At 34.7% G+C, this 12,960-nt stretch overlaps 1 long non-coding RNA gene across 1 annotated transcript in view; it reads left to right on the forward strand.

The window, feature by feature from the left end:
* Positions 1–6,126: 6,126 nt before the first annotated feature.
* LOC145277096 (uncharacterized) overlaps positions 6,127–12,960 on the forward strand; it is a 57,825-nt gene continuing 50,991 nt past the window's right edge. Inside the window, exon 1 of the long non-coding RNA XR_013868106.1 lies at positions 6,127–6,282. This is a non-coding gene — a long non-coding RNA (uncharacterized LOC145277096). The remainder of the gene's footprint in view (positions 6,283–12,960) is intronic.

Below are 12,960 nucleotides of genomic sequence, written 5' to 3' on the forward strand. Positions count from 1 at the left end.
TTTTGCTAATTACCGCACACTGTGTTCTTATTACAGCTTTGAATTCAAAACTCGTAAGTAAGTTTTACCTATCTTGTCATTTGTTGTGCTGAAATCTTTGTCAATATATGTTATTAACCAATATTGTCTTGTTACATGTAAAACAAAGAAAAAAAAAACGTCACCTATGAAAACGAGAACATCCCAAATTAAAATCTTGAATAATTATCAAAACTCAAATGTAAATTAATATTCAGCCGAGTTCACAAATTGATAAAAGTTCATTATTGAATTTTAATTATCAGTTGAAGCTCGAATGATTCAAACTTGAGATAGATAACGCCAAAAACATCCCCACATTAATATGGGAGGGGAGATTATCTTCAAAAGTTTCCTAGATTGATAATTGAGCACCGCACTTATACAAAGTAGATATTAATAAGCCCCTTGTACCCCCCGTTCTTTTTAATGGAGAGTAGATAATACAGTGGATGTGTTATCGGCAGCTCCAGTAAGTCTTGCGTCTCCTTTTTTGTCCCTCAGTCCTCATTAAAATGAGTGATTTTTCGGACAAAGAGTTAAGAAAAAGCTATTTAAAGGTCGGTAGTACTTGGTGAACAGTAGACTGAGATGTCGGAAATGTTTCTGTCTCTATGTCTATCCTTGTAGCCATGTCACTAGTAAAGGTGCTGGAGGTAAACGTTTCGTCTGAGCTGACGTTATCCGCCTGATAGTCAGGGACCCGAACCTTGGATTAACTACTAAGAAGGCTGTCCTATCAGCAGGCGCAAAGTACTGGGATTGCTGTATTGCCGTTTGGTGAATGGATTCTAGACCATGCAGTCGTCTCTGGTGGAGCCTCTCGATGCCATACTAGTGGGTAATTGTCACGGCTTTACCTTTTCATGTGCTACAAAAAAATCCTGTCTCTTTCTCTCTCACTTTCCCTCTCTATCCTGCTCTAACCAAGTATGCGACCTGTTCCACAAATCCCAAAACCTCAACATGATCATCTCCAGAAAGAAACTCGAATAATTCTAGAACCCCATCTTCCAACGTAGACCCTACTACCATGTCTCCTTCTCCAACATCAGGGGTCTACGTTGAAACCCAATTACAGGAGACGAAAGCGGACCTATTCTTTCTAAGCGAAACTGGAATAGGGTCGACCACTTCCCTAAATGAGCTCATAATTAATGGATACTCTAACTTAAAATCTAAATCTGACCCCCAAGATCGCCATGTGCATGGAATATGTGCCTATATTAAATACAGATTCCCATGTGGAAGGGATATCTCCAAAGAAAATCCTAATTTACCTTATATGTGCTTTCGGGTTGCACTTGCTTATCCCACTGCCTTTATATTTGCCCTCTATCGGCCCCATAACAACGGAGTTACTATATGTGAGAACATATCTGAGAAAATCGACCACATTCTGTCTGCACATCCCTCGGCTAACATCCACATCTGTGGTGACTTCAACGTGGAAGTGCTTACCACTCAAATAAGACTGATGATGAGGGGAGGTTATGTCATGATTTTGCCATTGCTTATGACCTCACTAAGATTGTTCGCAAGCCCACCACTGTGCCCGATAGTACAGCTCAATATGCAAGCCTCCTACACCTTTTCTCTCAATTTTCCCTGAGCTATGTTCATGTTTCGTTCTTTCTAATCTAGGGTCCTGCGACAACTCCCTCGTATCAGTTGGGATAAAAATCAATGTATTAAGTCCCCAGCCGTACCCCTCCTCCGTACTGTATACCGATACTCGATGGCTGACTGAGATTGCTTCCGTACATTTATATCGGATCTACCTCTGCATTCCATGTTTAAAAAGGATGTGTCCTCTATAGTATCAGGCCTGACCTAATGGTTAATTTTAGGCATAGACCGATTCATGCCATCTAACAAATTCCAGCAAAAATATACCAGCCAGCCATGGGTCTCCCCAGAATGTGCTGCTGCCATCGCGCAGAGAAACCACTTTTTTTCCATAGCTACCAACATAATAGATGCACTGAGACTAAAGCTGCTTTCAGGAATGCCAGCAACCACTGTAAAAGAGTAACAAAAAATGCAAGAGAGCTATATGCCCAGTCTGTTAAATCCAAAGTAACTGATCAGCGGCTTGGTTCCCACCAGTTTTTGCAAATAACAAATAGAATGGTGAACAGAAGTGTGCGTTCTATTCCAACCATTATCAATGTACCAGAGGTCATCTCGTCAGCTTCAGACAAGGCCAAACTATTTGCAAAGAACTTTGCAGCTAATTCTACCCTATGTGACGAAGGCAAACACCTCCCCATATTTCCTCCTATAACACAGAACACGCTAGGTAACATACACATATTTGTGCATGAGTTCGCCAAGCTAATCAAGAACCTTGATTCCAGTAAAGCAACTGGCCCTAACGACATCCCAATTATAGTGTTAAAACAGCTTCAACCAGAACTTGCTACCATACTTACGAAACTGTTTAAGCGATGCCTTAAAAAGAAGTGATTTCGAACAACCTGGAAAACCTCATCAGTATGCTCTGTATATAAGAACTCAGGTGATCAGTAATTTCCCTCTCAGTACAGATCAATAAGTCTCCTGTGTGTCATGAGTAAGCTGCTGGAATCGATATTAAATAGAGAAATATTCAACCACCTCAGTATAAATAACCTTAGTGACACGCAACATGTTTTCCGTTCTGCAAGATCTACCGCAGATGTGCTAACGGTAACATCTCATAGGATAAGTGAATCTCTGTACAAAGGTTTCCTTGCTAGGGCAATTTCTCTTGAAATATCAAAGGAATTCGACAAGGTATGGCATAAAGGCGTACTTCACAAGATTTCCAGCTACGGTATAACTGGACATGTTCTCTCTATCATTGAATAATTTCTCTCTGATAGGCTCATAAGAGTAGCGGTTGATGGACGAAAATAAGAGGCCTGCAGTATTGATGCTGGAGTCCCTCAAGGGCCCCTCCTGTGCCCAACTCTCTTCCTGATCTACATCAATGATCTCCCTAAACACATACTTAAATCATTCGTTTGCATCTATGCTGATGACACGACCATCTACGGCAACACATCAAAGGCTGTAAATGACAAAGGCCTCTATGCTTCTCTCTCCTCTGATTTCGACCGCGTGGTTCAGTGGAGGAAGACGTGGCTGTTTACCTTTAGTGCATCTAAAACAAAACTCCTATCTTTACATCATCAACGCTCTGATCCCCATATGGCATCAATTGAAATGGATGGCTCTTGTCTAGGAGAAGCCGATGTTTTGACACGCTTCTGGGCTTGACCTTCACTCCTGATCTGAAATCGAACACGTACATCAAGTCTGTTGCCAAGGTCGCTGGAAAGATGGTGGGATCCTTCTACCGCTCCAGAAGATATCTCACCACTAGTGCAATTCTCTATCTATACAAAAGCCAAGTACGCCCAAGGATGGAATACTGTTGCCATATCTGGGCAGGAGCTGCTAAAAACAACCTATCCTGCCTTGACAGAGTACAAAATAGACTTCGTGGCTTAGTGGGGATGCCCTTTTCTCTTCGCTGCAACTTCCTTCCTACAGAAGAGACATTGCAAGACTATCTTTGTTTTATCATTGTTTCCATGTGAGCTTCTCGTCTTAACTCGAATCTCTGGTCCCCCTCCCCAATATTTAACGAAAAACACCCGTCTAGATGAATCCACTGTCAAAAATTTTCCCCACTCTTTATCTATGCCTAAATAAAAACGTAGATTCAATGGACACAGCTCCTTTCTTAGAAGTGCACGCCTGTGGAACTCTGTTCCCTCTGTCTGCCACTCACCTGACTACAACCTGTATGTCTTCAAGTCCAACGTAAAGAAATTTCTGATTAAACGCCCCCTTTAGTAGACACTTTATTAAATCCCCATACTAATGTAATGTACTTACAATAACCCTTATCCCTGAGCGGCTTCCGGGCCTTTATAAGTGGTGACCACATTATAAAAAAAACAACAACAACAGATCTTTGAATACAAAAAAAAGGAACACAATTAAAAAAATCGATTTGCTGCTTCAACATTTAGCGGCTTAATCCAGTGATTGCTGATCGAGCCCAAGCCATGATTGACGAAACTCCCGAGGTTCCGGATCAAATTCTGTAAGAGTAAAATTATTTTTATTTCCGCACTTTTTTTTCAATTTTTGTAGCGAATTGCTGTAATAAGAATATAAGAAACACTGGTTTTCTCGTTTTTTTTTATCAGATATTTCATTACATCAAATTGAGCCATAGCAACGCGTTGCAGGGTACAGCCAACATATATATATATATATATATATATATATATATATATATATATATATATATATATATATATATATATATATATATAAAATTATAGTGATTCAATGAAATGAAAAAAAACAACCTTTATGCAATTAAGGAGTTTTTATTATTCAAAGTAGGACAAAGAATACTTTCGAAATTTGATCTCCTTATCCTATAGGGATTCGATGCCTACCATCTCTTCAAAGGAGAAAATATTAGCAAATCGATATAACGGTATTCACCCCATTTGCTAAAGTCAGTTAGACATGGAATATCATAATCAAAAATTGATTAAAATAGAAGTCACAAAGCGGGGGAAATTGAAGAACAGTATATAAACGTTTAATTCAAAATTGGGCGGTAACATCCAATGTTAAAAAAAAAAATCATCGGCCCATGAAGAAGAATTACTTCAGAAATATGCCCAACTTTGATTTCTACTCTATGATGTGGATTAAACAATACACTGTTTGGATCTCATTACCTCACTGCTTGGTAGGACAGTTACCTTGGATTTTACCGCACAATTTGGAATTAAACGTTTACATCATTTTCTTCAATTTCCCCCGCTATGTGACTTCTATATTAATAATTTTTTGATTTTGATTTTCCATGTCTAACTGACTTTAGCAAATAGGGTGAATACCGTTATATCTATTTACTAATATTTTCTCCTCTGAAAATATGGTAGGCATCGAAACTCTATAGGATAAAGAGATAAAATTTCGAAAGTATTCTTTGTCTTACTTGGGTTAATAAATAATCCTTGATTTGAATAAAGTTTTTTTTTTTTTTAATTTCATTGAATCACTATAATTTTCTTTATTTGCACTTTCCTGTATATTGAGCAATTCCTGTGTAGATGGGATAATACGATGGGATATATATATATATATATATATATATATATATATATATATATATATATATATGATGGGATATATATATATATTATATATGTATATATATATATATATATATATATATATATATGATGGGATATATATATATATATATATATATTATATATGTATATATATATATATATATATATATAAACACATTACCTGTACCTCTCCCTCTACATATATATATATATATATATATATATATATATATATATACATATTTGTATATATAACTATATATATATACACACACCCACACATATATATATATATATATATACATATATATATATATATATATATATATGGAGAGAGATAAAGAGAGAGAGATAAATAGCGAGAATGAGAAAGATGTATATTATGAGGTTGAAATATATGTAGGATAGTATGTTCCTTGTGGCGCTGGTATACTGATAGCTTATACTCACTTTAATGCAGTTTCTATTTATGTTTTCATTGTTCGTGGACTAAATAATTGAATATTTGGGTTTATTCCGACTAAAATCTGCGTAGAATAAGTTTTATTGTCTATGACATAACGAAGTACAGGTATCGCTAGGGTATATGCCTATAATTATATTTTCTGCTAAAATGTGTAAATCTCATCACGTAGTATTCTACGTTAACAGATACCTTCGACGACGAGTTTTGTCCATTGAACAAAGCGACAAACGTGCAAAAAATATGAATGGGTTCTGACAAGCTTTTTTTAAACCAACAAAGAAAGAGATGTAGCATGATTCTATTGAAAAAAATTAATGAAAATAAACAAATGATTATTTGCTTGGAACAAATATATGTATTGTGTTATGAATAAATTATTAAAGACATATATTTATTAATTAATGTATACAACTGCATAAATTGCTTGATTATTGATTTATATAAAATGTAGATGTTTTATCATGAATCATAAACATTTCACAGAAAGATAGGAGAAACAAAAATATTTCTTTATAATGGCATGCGAAAAATTCTTGATTCCAATGCTATTGACGACTGCCGTGTGTTTCATTCTAAACATCAGTATTTGCCGTGCTACTCCAGGTATGCGAGTGCAAGTAACGAAAAGGGGCCTCGATTACGGTAAATATTTTTTTTTATAATAACAAATTTAAACAAGGTTCAGCATTGATTGAGATTGTCGGACTGACTTCCTCATCATGGTTGTTGTCAGTCCGACAATCTCAATCAATGAAAACACCTCATCTAAAAAATACAGACAATTACTAAGGTTCTGCATGTCTACCAGTTAGGCTCGAGATATTATATATATGTGTATATATATATATATATATATATATATATATATATATATAAGTGAACGTGTCTGTGTGTCTGTCTGTGTGTCTACCTCTGTCTTTTTTTAGTCTACAGACTCGAAATTTGATATACAGAGTACTGAGATTTGGGAAAATGTTTGTGACCAGTTTTCGGCCAGGAATTTGGCTGTTAAAGGGTCAAAGTTCAACGATTTGACCTTTGAGAACACTATCAAACTCCTCCGACTATTTTGGGTCTAAACAATTGAAATTTTTTGATATAGGGTTCTTGGACATGGATCTAACTTAAAAACTTTATTTGAGCCCAAAATAAGGGATTATAATAGGGATCAAATTTTAAAATAATTGACCGTATGTTTTTGTTTTTTTTGTTTGCTCAGCATACACCTCCAAATACCCGGGCAACGAAGGACACCCATGCTAGTATATATATATATATATATATATATATATATATATATATATATATATATATATATATATATATATAAATGAATGTGGCTGTCTGTGTGCCTGTCTGGGGGGTGCCTGTCTGTGTACATTTCCCTACGCAATAATTCTGTCAATTTTCAGTGTACAGACTTGAAATTTGACATACAAGGCATTGATATTTGGGAAAATCTTCGTAACTCGTTTTCAGCCAGAAATTTGGCTGTTAACAGGTCAAGTTTTACGATTTAACCTTTCAAAACTCTACCAAACTCCACTGCCAATTTTGGGCATAAACAATTGACATTTTAGATATAGGTTCCTTGGACATGCATCTAACTTAATAACTTAGTTTGAGCCCAAAACAATAAATTTAAGGTGTCATAATAGGGATCAAAGTGAAAATAAATTGACCTCTGCGGTCTCTACAAAATTACTCAGACAGTTGCTGGTCTAAACATTTGAAATTTGACATAAAAGGTACTCAGAGATAGGGCAAGCGTTTTAATGATTTGGGTCGAATATTTGAGTTACTAATATATAAATTGTGTCATGTATGTTTGCATGTCTGCCTTAAACTTTCGACAAAGACGACTGATTTTTACATGATCAGTATCGTTTTAAACTCGACCTTTCAAACGAAAAATTGGCTAAAAACATTAATATCTTCACCCTCAACTGAGCACTTTTCTATCGGGAGAAATCGCTTTTTTCGCCGATATTTTTTAAAGTTATCACCTCTTTTCGATAGTTTAGTCTTAATTTAAACATACGACACCTCTGGTTTGACGCTGGTCGTAAGAGCAAAGACGTCACGTTTTCCCCGTTCTTTTCCTCCTTCAGGGCACGGGTTCCAGCCGGCCTACCTATTACCACTTTTTTTTCTTGCGCAACGCACACCTAAAAACACGCGAGCAACCAATATAGTGTATATATATATATATATATATATATATATATATATATATATATATAGTCATCCACATAGGGTATTGTTTCGATGTTTCATAGCTCATCAGTTCGGCTAGACCTCAAGCCAGGATTGAAACCCGGCCGCCTGTACGTGGATCATTACGCTAATCGGCGGCTGTACGAGAGCCATTACGCTAATCGGCGGCTGTGTGTGTATGTTTTTGTGTGTTATTTTATTCAATGCAGATAAACAAAATTATTATCATAAGTCACTGTAATAAATTAATTGTTTTAGTCTTAGAAGACATTGTACGGCGACAATTCATCACTGTTTGTATTCGAGATCAGTTATTTTTTTTAAAAAGGGGCTTATAAAAAATGTGTATATCTAAGTTTAATAAACTAATTTGCTTTATTGTATAATAAAACTAAACTACCTAAAATAACAACTTTACTATAAACAATCTTGTGGAAACCGTTGACTATTTTGTAAGGATAAGTGATGTATGTGTTCTGAAAATTGGAAAATTTATCTAAAGACACGTTATATGAAATAAGCCAGACTTTTTATTATTCCAAAAAATTAAGAGACTCACTCAGGAATTATGTGTTAAACGAACACGTTGTTATCTTTCGATTTGGCCATTTCTTACTCGTCGTTGGTCCCAGATAAACTTTAATAGCTCATATTTTCGATAAAATTTGCTTCGGAACATTGCAATTACAATCCTTGTTCATCGTTAAACTAAATGTTTAAATAATATCGTCATTGTTTACTGCGTACACATATCCTTTGTTGTTTTACTTATTTTCTACTTTGCTAATATTCATTTCTTTTCTTTTTCAGTAAATGAATTTTGTTTGGACAAAATGTACGAATAGTTAAAAAACTATACTATTTCGACATATTCAAGGAGTTCTTATACGTTTCTGAAGTAATATAATTTTTAGAATATTTTGTTGATCCTAATAGTTTGATTAAACTGTTTCATTTCTACATAACCCGTTTCTTAAATGTAAACATATTTACATATATATTCAAGTACATATTCTACGCTCACATTCAGTGAATTTTAAAAATATTATAAAACCAACAATGCAATTCATTATTAGAATACATCATTACACACACTGTTCTTTGACTACAATTTAAGTGCAATACCTATCATCCTGAGACAATCCTGTAAGAAATTATTTCGATATTTTGACGGCAGTTGTTATTATTTCTGTTGTAGATTTATACACTCAGTCACCGCTTATGTCAATATATATAGAAGTGACTTGGGAATAAGTGTTAATGAGTGGTAGGCAATTAGTAGTGCGGGACATTGGCTAAAGGTTAATAATCTAAAAACACGACTGAAAAAGAACGTGTGTTCGTTGAAATTGAAATAGATGAATGTATAGCCAGTTACGAAGAAGTCCCACGAAATACTTCCACAGGCATACATCCCTTGAAAAGGAACTTTGCCCATAGAATTTTGGCTTAGTATATAGATTGTGAGTAAAGGGAAGTTGTACCATAGGTTGTATCAAGACAAGTGTTTGTTATTAATATTTTACAGGGAAGAAAAGAGATTAAAGTCATTGCAAACACCTGAAGTGAAAGTTACGTGAGAGATGGTAAGCGCAAGATTCGCATACTTAAAGTAGACCATATGTGTATGTGCATCCCCCAACATACACATACACACACACTCACACACACACACACACACACATATATATATATATATATATATATATATATATATATATATATATATATTAGCTTTTTATATAATATTTTGTAACACTCTATACATTAGAAACAATAGTAAAATATAAAAATGTTGCATAGTAAAATGCTGGATAGAAGAAAAATGTACAAAATAAATGAACACTAGATGTATTTAGCGTCTTTTTTGTTCGAGTCAGATGGAAAGATTTAATAAAACCTAATGAAACTTCCCCCCAAAATTGATATTCTGGTGCATAATTTGTATACTGTAAGTATCGTTAAATGTCTATGAGCAGAATGTGTTTTCGATAAATTTACAAAAGCTTGTTCCCTGAATTTGCAGAAGTTTTTATGACAGTTAATTGTATCGAAGAGTTGGTTCTTAGTTTTTGAACAATTAAGTACACTTCAGTTTTACGGCAAAAATCATTGCACACACGCACACACACATATTTATATGTATATATATATATATATATATATATATATATACTTATATATACATATATATATATGTGTGTGTGTGTGTGTGTGTATATGTAAAAAACATATATCTATATACATTGTGGAATGAACAGATTGTCGCCTTAGAAAAGATGGCACGATTACTTTCCTATTTAAGAAACCGGTTTTGCGGACCATCTTCTAGTTGGTCAGTACATATCCCAAGAATGATAGCAGTAATCTACCATGTCTGAAAGTGGAACAATGTTTAACAATCGAGATCGGAGATTCACTGATGTACAACTGATGCTCTCTACTTATCTAAATCACGAGAACTTGACTATTGCCAATACCCTCAAAATGCATCGCGGGATTAACACCAATAAACACTACGTTTACAGGTTGAAGTTTACGATCAGTGTTATGCTTTTTGGTGTGGTTTCAATTAGAGCCACATCATGCCACCTTATCTTCGAATTTGGCTTGAAATTCTACACCGAAATATACCTGGTATACTGTAGAGCGTGTTGGTCCCCTAAGGAAATCAGGTGGTCGCTAGCAAACGCGATGGTTGACAGCGGACTCGGTACTAGCCCACACGTCTAAAGAGACCAAGGCTTGATTTCAACGAAGGCTTCGACTTTGTACCTTTACTAACTGGTTTGCTCTTCCCCCAGCTTTAACCATGCTGGAATACTTCGTGTGGTAATATGTCGAAAATATCATCAACATAACCTCCCACAACAACAAAGCCAGCCGAATTTGCCCTTTACGCCGAGATCCCGCCGGCGCTTTTAGAAAAGTCATGATCCTAGTTCTGGACACGTATCAAAGCGATGATTAAGATAAAAGGCGGTTCCATTTAATATATGTAATCACTACTACATAATTATTTACCTGAATTGATTTTTCAATAAAGGTTTTAAAATAAATCTATAGTGTTGTTTTCTGTAGGGCGACATATTTATTGTTCCCCCAATCTATAATCCTATAAACTTGTTTTTTTTTGTTTACTAATATTCATATTAAAAAAAAAATAAAAATACAAATTTGTTATATATAGTTCGTGGAATAGCATTCTCTAGAAAATGTTAATTTGCACATTCTTTAAAACATTGATTTTAATTAATTCCGTATTGCGTTTTTTTCTGTTTTCTCATGAGATGATAATTTTAGTTAGCTATTACGCATAATTATTTTCATGCAGATATTCTACATGATATATACTTGCGTAATATTTGAGTAAAATAAGTTATAGCAAAAATACTCTTTCTGTATATATTTATGTATGCGTACATATAATTGTTTAAACAATTTCCTACAAAACTCATCTGTCAGTCTTTGGTCTAAATACATTAAACTTTATATATAGGGTATCCAACTCATTGAAAACTTTATATTGTGGTTTTAATCGGGGAAAATCAGTCACAAAATTGTGAAATTAAAAAAAAAAGGTATTTGTCAGGTGAAGGTCTAACGACGGGATTACGAATATGCATGCGTAAAGTAATAGCTATTGCTTCACGTTTTAATTTTTAGTCTTGCAGCAAGCATGTTTTTATAGTTCAGGCATAAACGTCAAAGAAAAAAGTAAATCGAAAGCTTAAGGTTTTAATTTCGATTCTCGGTGGCGGCGCTCGTATCATTTATTTGTTTAACATCTTAAATCATTACAATATAATAGGTCTAATATAATATGATAATAACTACAAAATCTGCCTTACTCAAAGTATCATATTTAAGCACGTTTTGGACACTTTAGTATTCAACTTTCTGAGTACCATACGTCGGCGAAATTCCTTCAGTAGAATAGCATGAACATATAAAAACGATTTCTGTAATAAAAATAGAAGAACATCGGTAAGGAAAAAACATATTTTCATCATATTGTACAAAACACACGCGGCATTATTTTTCGGACATCGTTGAAAAACTGTATATAGTTTGTAATATCAAATTTCTTTTCAATAACTTTTATCACTTTCTCTTCATAATGGTCACACATATGCAAAATACCATATCTACGTGTTTCTATTAATTGTTTTTTGCATCTAGTATTCTTTCCCATAGTTGATAGTCTTTCGTTATTTCAGGTCCATCATAGACAAATTGCGCGAGCATTTCCTAACCATTTTCCATTAAATTTAGACCTTAGCTTTTTGCAGGCGATTCTAAAGTAATCATATTCACTTTAGGCATCCATTCTGCCATGAGTTTTGACACATGGATGCCGCGATTGTCTTTTTGTAGACCGAAAGCATTCTCCATCTATCTTCTTATCCTTGGTACGACATTCTCGTCCAACGTTTGCAGCTTTCTTTGTTCTGTCGTCCTTTCAGCCACTTCAATCATATATTTCCTTTAGCAAAGATCATACCCCAAACCATAACTGCTCCTCCCATCTGTCGTTTGTTCAGTACAACAAGCTCACCCATTCTTGACCAAGTACACCATCTGTCGGGTCCATCAAAATTGATACGCTTCTTATCAGTAAATACAACCTTCTTAAAGTCAACATGCTTTGTGCCACCTTTTAGCACTCTCCACTCCTGCTCCTCGTTGTTTCTTGGTTAGTGTAATTTTTTTTCTTAGCATTTGCATACTGCAAACCGATCCTATACAGCGTTCTTTGTACTGTACCGACGTTTGCATCCAATTCACATTTCTCCTTCACTTTTCTTGCTGTAACTTTTCTTCAGATGTAAAAAGCCGTGCCGCAGTCCTCTTCATTCTGTTTGCAGGTCTTTTGCCTATTGATATTTTCTGTCCTTTCTTCTTTTTCCGATTTTGTCATCAGCATGTATTCAACCGTTTATTTCGATGGCTTCAAGGCCATCGCAATCCTTTGGATGCTGAGGACATTCTTCCACTTCTTCCCTGCCAAACAAACGGCTTATTTTGAATGCATTTTACCTGATTAAACTTAATTGATTTGCCAGTAAGATGGAACATATAATTGATTCTTATGATAACATC

The sequence above is a fragment of the Euprymna scolopes genome, chromosome 5 (assembly GCF_053919585.1).
Source record: "Euprymna scolopes isolate OS-2025 chromosome 5, ASM5391958v1, whole genome shotgun sequence".
Taxonomy (NCBI): domain Eukaryota; kingdom Metazoa; phylum Mollusca; class Cephalopoda; order Sepiida; family Sepiolidae; genus Euprymna; species Euprymna scolopes.